The 9,464-nt window shown below is 29.4% G+C and overlaps 1 pseudogene; it reads right to left on the bottom strand.

Annotated features, from left to right (window-relative positions):
• Positions 1 to 4,793: 4,793 nt before the first annotated feature.
• Positions 4,794 to 9,464, bottom strand: LOC113867698 (annotated as a pseudogene).

Here is a 9,464-nt window from a genome sequence, read left to right as displayed (position 1 = left end):
TCTTATAAATGAAGCATGATCCTAAATCTCTTCGTCTTGCTAACAAAGTTTGTCACTTTTACATCTGTAAGTTCTCTTCGTCTTCTTCATCTTTTATGTGCTAACAAAGTTGTTCTCTGTCTCTTTCACTGTAGGTTCTCTTCTTCTTCTTTGCATTAAAAAAGTTAGTTTCTTTCACATCTGTTGTTACCTTTCTAATTGTTCTCTATGTTATCTCTTTCTTTCTTTTTTCGTCTATTAACTGCAAACTATCCCGCTAATTTGTTTTCTTTTTTTGCTTAATAGTGTTGCAGATGTGAACTGTTTAGTTAATACAATATACAAACTCAACAAGTTTCACTTTTGATTTGTGATAAAAATGAAGAAAGTTTGAGCATAACAATAAATTAGTTTTGGTTTGAAATAGAAAACTCACAAAGAAAGAAATTTCAAATTTCAGATTCGAGGTATATTTTAAATGACATTCGCTTTGTGAGAGCGATTCCATGTAGAACCGCTCTCAAATATTAACATTTAAGAGCGGTTGTTTAACCGCTCTCTTAAGTGTAACATATTAGATAGCGAGAGATTTTAGAGCAGTTCTAAACGCTTTCTAAATTAAAACAGAACTGTTCTTACATCTCCATTTTGGCATAGTGGCCACAGCGAAAACACCCTGCAACATCACTTAGCCTATTTCAAACAGTCCAGAAAATTAATCTCGATGCACAATCAACATCCTCATCATATTATACAAACATACACATATTTACATGTATATATATACTTTTATACTCGCATATTTATCCACATGCATTTATACACATCAATCATCATTCAATACTCATCACGCACTCAAGTGCATATCCCAACATCCATTCATACATATATATACATTAATAATAATCTATATTATAAAATTCGGGGCATTACACCATTGTTGCTTCCTGTTCTTGTTTTTGTTTCAATTATCCACTCTCTCCTAAACGCATGATAAGGAGTCTTGGAATATCTAATACATTACCTAGTTCTACAAAAAAAAAAAAGGTCAATATTTAGTAAACTTGATTTAAATATTCTTTTTTAAATTAAAAAATGTATAATTTTAAGAATATAACATGATAAATAATTATATTGATAAAAAAAATATTTGTATTGATTTAATATTTTTCCAGTATAATACGTATATTTTGATTTATATCTTGGAAACTAATTGTAAGTCTACAAAATAACTGAATTTTTCCATTAGGAAGCACAGTTCTTCGCAGTTGTAATTGAATGTTCTTAGAAAAAATTTCAAAAGCATTAGAACATCTATTCTAATCTGAAAATTTTGAATAATCATATAGTTAGAATATAGAATTCAAATAAATAAATATAACTTCATCCCTTAGGGTTGAGTTTAAGCATCCACAAATAGAAAATTTTTTATGAAAAAAGTACACAGTTATTGTATTGAAGTTATAAAAATACAATAAATACTTTTCTTTCTAATAAAATTTTACTATTATTAGTTGCTTATCTTCATTCTTATAGGATGAGATTAACAAAACCCATAATTTTTCAATAATCTATTCCTAAAACATGACAACCTGTGACCTGCAAATAGAAACCAAAACTTGAAATGATATTTGTAAGCTTATGGACTATTAAGGTACTTTACTTGAAAATAAACATACATAGGAGAATAACTTCACTAATCTTAGAGTTTTTGGAATTAAAATGAATTAGGTATAAGTTTTCTAATATGCTGAGTACTGAGAAAAGTAATTTGTGAACAACAAAGAGAAACTGAGCTTCATTTAGCTCTTTGTATGTGTCTAAATTATACTTGCATTTTCATATGGAAGTAGACACTTAAAGAAAGAAAATCTTAGTGATTTCATGATTTTTGGACTTGTATTGATTTATTTATGAATTTTACAAGTTAGTGTATGAATCTGGAAAAATCTAAAAGTAGCCATGTCCATGACAATGATTGTTCTCTTGTTTAAAGGATAGGAAATTGTACTAGATAGACAAGGTAATGGCCGTAAATTTTTTGTGATTGTAAATGTGAATTAATTTCACAAAAAAACTGATTGAAAACGCTAGGTATAGGCATGAGGCCAATAGTATTGGTGTAACCATAAGGGATAGTTGAGTACCCAAGTACTACAAAAGACCAAGTCTAGCTAAGCTATCTTGACAAACACTAAAACATTCCATGATTGGTGTGAGAGTGTGTTGCTAGGAGTGACTATAAAAAAAATTGTGCACTAACATTTATGTCTCCGATAAGAGAGAATGTACCTACGGCACTAGCCGAATTATAGACACATAACTCCTAATCTTCAACCAGAGAATTTATAATGTTGGATAATTAATTATTTAATGTAAAAAACATAAATAAAAGACATTACAATAGTTGTTGGTTGTTGATTACTTGGATAATCATTTGAGCATATTTTTATTCATTTTAGCATTAAGTATTGACTTATGATATGATTTATGAATATTTATACTCAGTCCTTTCTTTGTGTTATGTCAATTAAATAGTATGAATGGAGAATGAGTGGTAGAGATGCACCCTATGCAAATCTTGACATTGAGATTAGAAATGGGAGAATAGAGCTCTAATGGTGGTAACCAAATAATTATATTTACAGGTTTCATTATATTAACTATATATGTTATGCATAATTATCATGTTGCACCCATAGTTTTACAAGACCAACTAAGAGCTTAGGTTCTTTTTCCCCTTTGTTGTGCAGTAGCCTACTCAAAACTTGATGATAACCCTCCTCTTGATTGATTAGATGATTGAGAAAAAGAGCAAGTAGGGAAGAAAAGTTATATATTATATGTACTTAGGACTTCTCTTTAGACCTTCTTTTACCTTGGATTGTATTATATTTGTATAAATAAGAAACTTAGAAGGTTTGTAAAATATTTTATCATGCATTATGAACATGACACATATAAGATATTAATATGTAAAATATAAGTGTAGTTAACTTAGAAATTTTTGTAACCCCTAAATTTTACCTCTAGTGTTTGAGATGATTATTGAGATAGAACTGTTAATGGTAATAGGGATATCTTAGCTAACTCATTTCTTACATTCTTTACACGTAAATGACTTCTAAATACACACCTAATTTTAAAGATTACATTATTTTTAAAATTTTATTTTCAAAGTTTTATTTAAATAAACTTTACTAACGTTTTCTCTAATTTTAAAAAAAATATTTATTTATAATTGATATTTTTTAAAAGTGTAACCCCATGTTGCAACAAGGTTTTTTCCTAGTAAATTTTTAGTGAAGCATTTCTTAAATAAGGCACGTTAAAGAGTATTATGAATTATTATGAGAGAATGTTTATTTTTTACCTTTTCATCTTCTTTAAAAGCGTAAAAGATTGTAACAATTTGTTTAATTCATACTTAAAAATATTAGACATATCATTTATATCAAGAATATGAAAATTCTATTTTTCTTTCTAACTTTTCTCTTTTAATTTTTTTATTTATCTGTTATAAGTTTATGGTAATTTTATAATGAAATTGTCTTATAAAAAAATAATGAATACATCTATTGGCACTCCAAAATGTTAATTGTTGTAATCTTTTTAAAAAAATATATAAAATACTCTTTTCTATTGGTCAATTAAAATAATAATAAATACTTAATCATTATAAATTTTAATATAAGGGAGATAACTTTTAATTATTTAATCTAATTATAAATTTTAAGATTAAAATTACAAATCATGTGACATTTTATAAAATTAATATGTAATCATTAATTTTTTTTTAATTTTAATAATCTATTTATGATTGTATGATTAACATTTATTTCTTTAGAAAAATAACATTATCTCTTTCACACATATATATTTTCCTTTTGTTTTGTTGTAATCAGTTTTGTTCAAACCATGAATTGGGCCTCAATCATAAATGCAACAAACACTTATTATTATATCAAAATTGTACACAATCTTTGAACAAAGAAAATAAAAGCTCACAATCTTAAATGCAACGCAATACACATGAGATTCTAAGTGCACAACTATAGCTAAGGATACAGGAAGCCTGAACCCATAATTCATTTTATTAATGATTGCTCATCTATTTTATTTGCCTAACGCATTTCGATATGTATATTAAGCAACACCTTTAGACGCCAATTTTTCACATCAATCACAATCTCTGAACCATGCTTGTGCTTGAACCAAGCCGCATGCCCTTAAACCACCAACAAAATATCAATGCTAGAAAATGTATTAGTAACATGTTTACTTCAATTTAAATATAGAAAAATAATTGTTTAATTTTCATAAGATTTACCAAAAATTTAAAAAAATATGTTATTTCTTAAAATAAAGTAAAACAAACATAAACAACGTAAAGAAGAAAAAAAACCCATCAACTAGTTAATGTTTTTTGGCATTTGAGGTAGGTCTCAAATGGATTAATTAACCATACTTGGGAATTTTTAAAGAATAATGAGTTATTGATTAGTTGTGTTAAAATTACCCAAAAACACTTTTAATTTATTTTCTCATTTTTTTACCTCTCAAAAATAAATTAATTTTTGAGAGGATATACTTGTTTCATGAGTATCCGCATAACCTTCACCATGGTCCATTCCATGCCTCGCACACCTTTATAAACTCTCCTTTTTTTTTCAGCCAAGATTGTTCCCATCAGAAGTATGAAGAATAAAAAAAGATTCAATAATAGGAAACATGCTTCATTAATAGGGGACCATTATTATTATCTCTAAAATTATAAACAAAATTCTAAAAAAATTCCTAGAAAATACTAAAATCTAGTGCTTCCTCATTTCATTGCTTATTGTTGTTTTACAAACTGCTTCAATTGCAAGTCTGTTCTCTGGCACTTTGCACCCAGTAGGTCCAAGCATTTTCTCATTAACATGAATGGAACATCTCTGCTTGCCAAAACATCGCTGCAAAAAATAAAAAGAACAGAAATTAGTTTCACTTTTTTCCCCGCACTTTACGATGGAAATTAAAATAAAGTGATGATGAAAAAAAAATGTAAAATACCCTTTTCACAACAGATAAAGCTTCACGAGATTCACAATGGCCTCTTTTAAAGGATCCACATTCACCCTCCGGCACACCAAAGCTAGCAAATTTAATTTCATATATGACTTGGTTCTCATCGCATGCTAGTTCCAATTCATGTCCTTCATAGGCATTTCCACATGCTTTTCCAATAGTTAAAGTGGCAAATTTAACTTCATAGGGTTGACCTCCTAACTCTTCAAATAACACCAACGTGTTTATATCATCTTCACGAAGAAATGAGCGTGGGACATGGTACCTACAAAAAGAAAGTAACAAAATAACTAGTACACATGTCATTGATACATAATATTTCTTCAATGATCATTTCAAATTATTCATGTTACCATCTTTGAGTTGGCCTTCCACACTTTGTCAAGCATTTGTTTGAGGTATATGCTCCACGGTAATCACACGTTGAACTGCAACCATTCTCATCTGCCAGATAACTAGGCCAATACCTACCAATATTGTTTCCATTTACCCAAGCTTGACCTTTTCCTAAACCTTTCAAATCTACCACAACAGGTTCGGTTCCTATGGGACTCTTGAAAATAGTCTATAAGAAAAAAAATTGAAATGTTAAATAGAATGTATAATATGTTAATATCTCCCTTTATTTTAATATATGATACGATTTCATGACATGAGCCAAAGCTACTTTAAATATAAGCCACTAAAGCTTATTTATAATGTATCTATAGAATGACAAACAGTGGACTATATATTATACGAACTTGAAAACATTTCGTTTTGTTCATCACTCAACTACTAAAAATAGTGCAATATTACCATGAAAATGATCTAAGCATTTGACAGAGATGGTAATTATACCTTATACCAAACAAATATTCTATCTGTGGAAGACGAGTTGTGAACCATTCTCTGGTGTTACTAGGGGAGTAATTCTTCACCTTCTCACCGTGTATTCCCACCTTATAATTCCACACATTTTTGGTGATATCCTTGACGATCTCATCAGTGTTATTCTTTTGTGCCACCAATTTAACAGGACCACAAACACCAACTGGCACATCGTCAAAGTGGGCACCATAATTCTATTTTAATGGAGGCGACAATGTTAGTTCCATAACAAGAATCAATATTGACACAATTAATGTATTTATGAAGTCAGTAGTCGTTGCTCACAGGTAAACCAACGGTGCTACTAAGTAAGTTATTTCATTTTTCCCAAGCTTCAATTTGATCTTTGCCTCAAAAGTGAACTGGTATTTTCCATATCGAGCATATTGGGAACCTGTGAGGAGGAACAATAATAAAAGAAGAATATAAAATTACAATTTAGAAATAGGGTTTATATAAAAAAAAAAATGGAAAATAGGGTTAAAATTTTTCCAGTATAAACTTACCAACATGTTCTCCATTAACAAATAAAAGAAGTACATGCCCGTTGGTTTTCACTCTTAGCTTAACATCTTTGTTCCAAATAGGGTCACTTTTGCTAATGTCAACACTGAGGATAGTTTTTTCATACAAGTCAGTGACCAATAAGTAATATACATTGCTCAATACAAAAGTTTTAGGTAACATAAAGAAATTATTACCTGGTGATGTACCATAAGTAATCACTAGTATCATTTGTGACAACCTTTTGATCCAAAAGTTGAGAAGAAGTCATAGAAACAGAACCAAGGATTGTGCCATTTTTCATTTGAATGAAAGGCTCATACATCCATTGCCAATTCAATGTGTGTGATTCTTCTTTATTATTTTCTTCGTCCTTCATGACCATTATGGATGTTTGAGCATTGACCTAATTTCATATTTTTTAATTAGTTAGTGTTAATCATACAAACTCCAATTATTTAGCTACTTGACTTAATTACTCATGTAACAGAAAAAAAGAATTATTATTCAACAATTAATTATGATGGTGATTCTCACCTTTGCAGTGTTGTAAACTTCTGTATAACAATCTGGAAGGATAGACACAGACCATGCAGGAACAATGTATTGGTTGTTTTGAAAGTTAATTGTAGCATCATTTGTCGAATTTGCATTTCCAAGAAAGCAAGCTGATTTTCCAGCATAACTATAAACTGTGGCCTAAAAAAATCAATATTTGGTGATGAATTAGAATGAAATGATTAAAATAGCAAGAAATACAACATAAATTATAAAACTATAAATCTAAATAACTTTTGGTAGATGAAATTAAAAACTTACTGTCATCATATTTCCATATTCAATGTTGTTGGAGGAACCTAGAGTCAAGACTTTTTCCATTGATTTTAGTAGCTCATGAAGTCTTTTTAGATGTCCCCACTTAGGTTGATTTAAATTACCTACATTAAAAAATTATTTCATTGCCATATCAATTAAAAATGTGACATGAAAAAATACAATAATTTTTGGAAATATGATAATATTATATTTTTTAAAAAATGGGAAGACCTTGGATAATAATTTTTAATTTAAACCTATGATTTACCGTATTCATCCAAAGGAGCATCATAGTCATATGAAGTGGTGATGTATGGACCTCCTGAAGTTCGGCCAAAATTGGTACCTCCATGGTACTATTGTGAGAAAAGCAGAAAGCAAAATTTTAACAAAAAACAGAAGAAGATAATTTATAATTAAAATACAAAAGCAAGTCGATTTAACTAGTTAACTACCATATAGTAGTTTTGGAATGTGCCACCATATTGGAAAAATCGTGCAACAGCAAAAGCAACATCCTCAGCAGTTCTATGTGGGTTTGGTCCTCCCCAATTCTTGTACCTAGTTGAAAGTGTCGCATTATTTTAATTATTATTTTGCAATTAATAAAAACAACAGAAAAAAGAATTGAAAATCTATTGAAATTTGAAAATGAAGAACAAACCAGCCAGTCCAATTCTCGGTCCACATCTTCGGTTTGTTCTTGCTGTTAGGATAAAATTGGTCACAGTACCACCCATTACACGTGTTAATCTAATTTAGGGCAGCCAAAAAAATAAATAAATTAGTAATTATTTTATAAATAAAAAAATTCAAAAATTAATTTAACAAATATAATTTGTATTACCATGGGATCAGGAGCATCATTCTGTTGACACATGACCCAAGGAACACCAATTTGGTAAGATTCAGCCAGTTGAGCACACCATTGGACATATTGTTTACCACCTTCACCATATGATTGCATCACATTTCCATATTCATTTTCAATCTATTTCAGTGCACAGAGTCAGTAGATATACACACAACATAAGATAAATGTTATAATTAATAAGGATAAATAATTATTAGGGAACTGCTACAAATTAAAACTAAACCTGAGCAAGAATAATGGGTCCTCCTTGTGATGCAAAGAGCTTCTCACTGCTCATCTTGTCAACTATCAAAGTCGTGAAGTTTTTCATCTCAGCCTGCAAAAATAAAACATTTCACTTTTGATTATATGTGCCATACAAAATATATGATATCTTAAAGAATAAAAAATATATTAAAACCTAAAACATATAATTAAGGAAGCATAGTTACTTACCTCGAAAACAGCATTGTTGGTCCTAAATTCGATGTTTGGAATGTTGTGCAACCACACCGGAAAACCCCTGAAAGATTACAAAAAGAGTAAATAAATCAAATTAATTAAGCAAGTATATGATTTAGGTAACCATGAAAAACTTGTTTTAATATTCAGTAAGCAAAAGTGTTAGTATTTAAAATTTCTTACCCATAGTTCCATTCTGCACACACGTATGGACCAATTCGAAGCATGGCATAAAGCCCTTGATTCTGAATCGTTCTAATAAATCTCACGAGATCTAGATTTCCAGAAAAGTCATACTGAAAATACGAAGAAGAAAAAGAGATTAAAATAGTGTCAAAAACGAAATTTATATTATGAACTATAAGATTTTGCTAGCATGCATATATATAAAACCTGGCGACGTTGAGGCTCGTGAGCATTCCAGAAAACATATGTTTCAATGACATTAAGTCCACCTTTTTTTGCTTTCTCAATCAAAGATGGCCACATCTGTCATAAAAAATAAAGATCAAAATTAATATAGTCATTTATGGTTTTATACAAATTGTAATAGTGAGACATAGATCAATGGTTAACAATAGAGTCTTCGAAACAGAAAAAAAAAAAATAATGTGAAAGTAAGAATATAATTACATGGATTTATATAAATCATGAAACAGTCATAATCGATCGTTAATAATTGGGAATTTTTTAAATAGAAAAAATAAGGTGAAAGAATGATGATACGATCGATGATACTTACTTCAGCAGTACTACGAGGATAATGAATTGAACCAGAGATTAAGACTCTTCTCTTGCCATCAATCGTAATTGCCCTCCCATCATACGAGACATTGGCAGCTTCGATAAATGTGCTAACAGAGACCAAACATAATAAGAAAATTAAAGTGATTCTATCCATTTTTTCCAT

Source organism: Abrus precatorius, unplaced genomic scaffold (assembly GCF_003935025.1).
Source record: "Abrus precatorius isolate BTA unplaced genomic scaffold, Abrus_2018 Scaffold5, whole genome shotgun sequence".
NCBI classification, from domain to species: domain Eukaryota; kingdom Viridiplantae; phylum Streptophyta; class Magnoliopsida; order Fabales; family Fabaceae; genus Abrus; species Abrus precatorius.
Note: the sequence above shows the minus strand (reverse complement) of the source record. Positions and strands in the feature narration are given on the sequence as shown.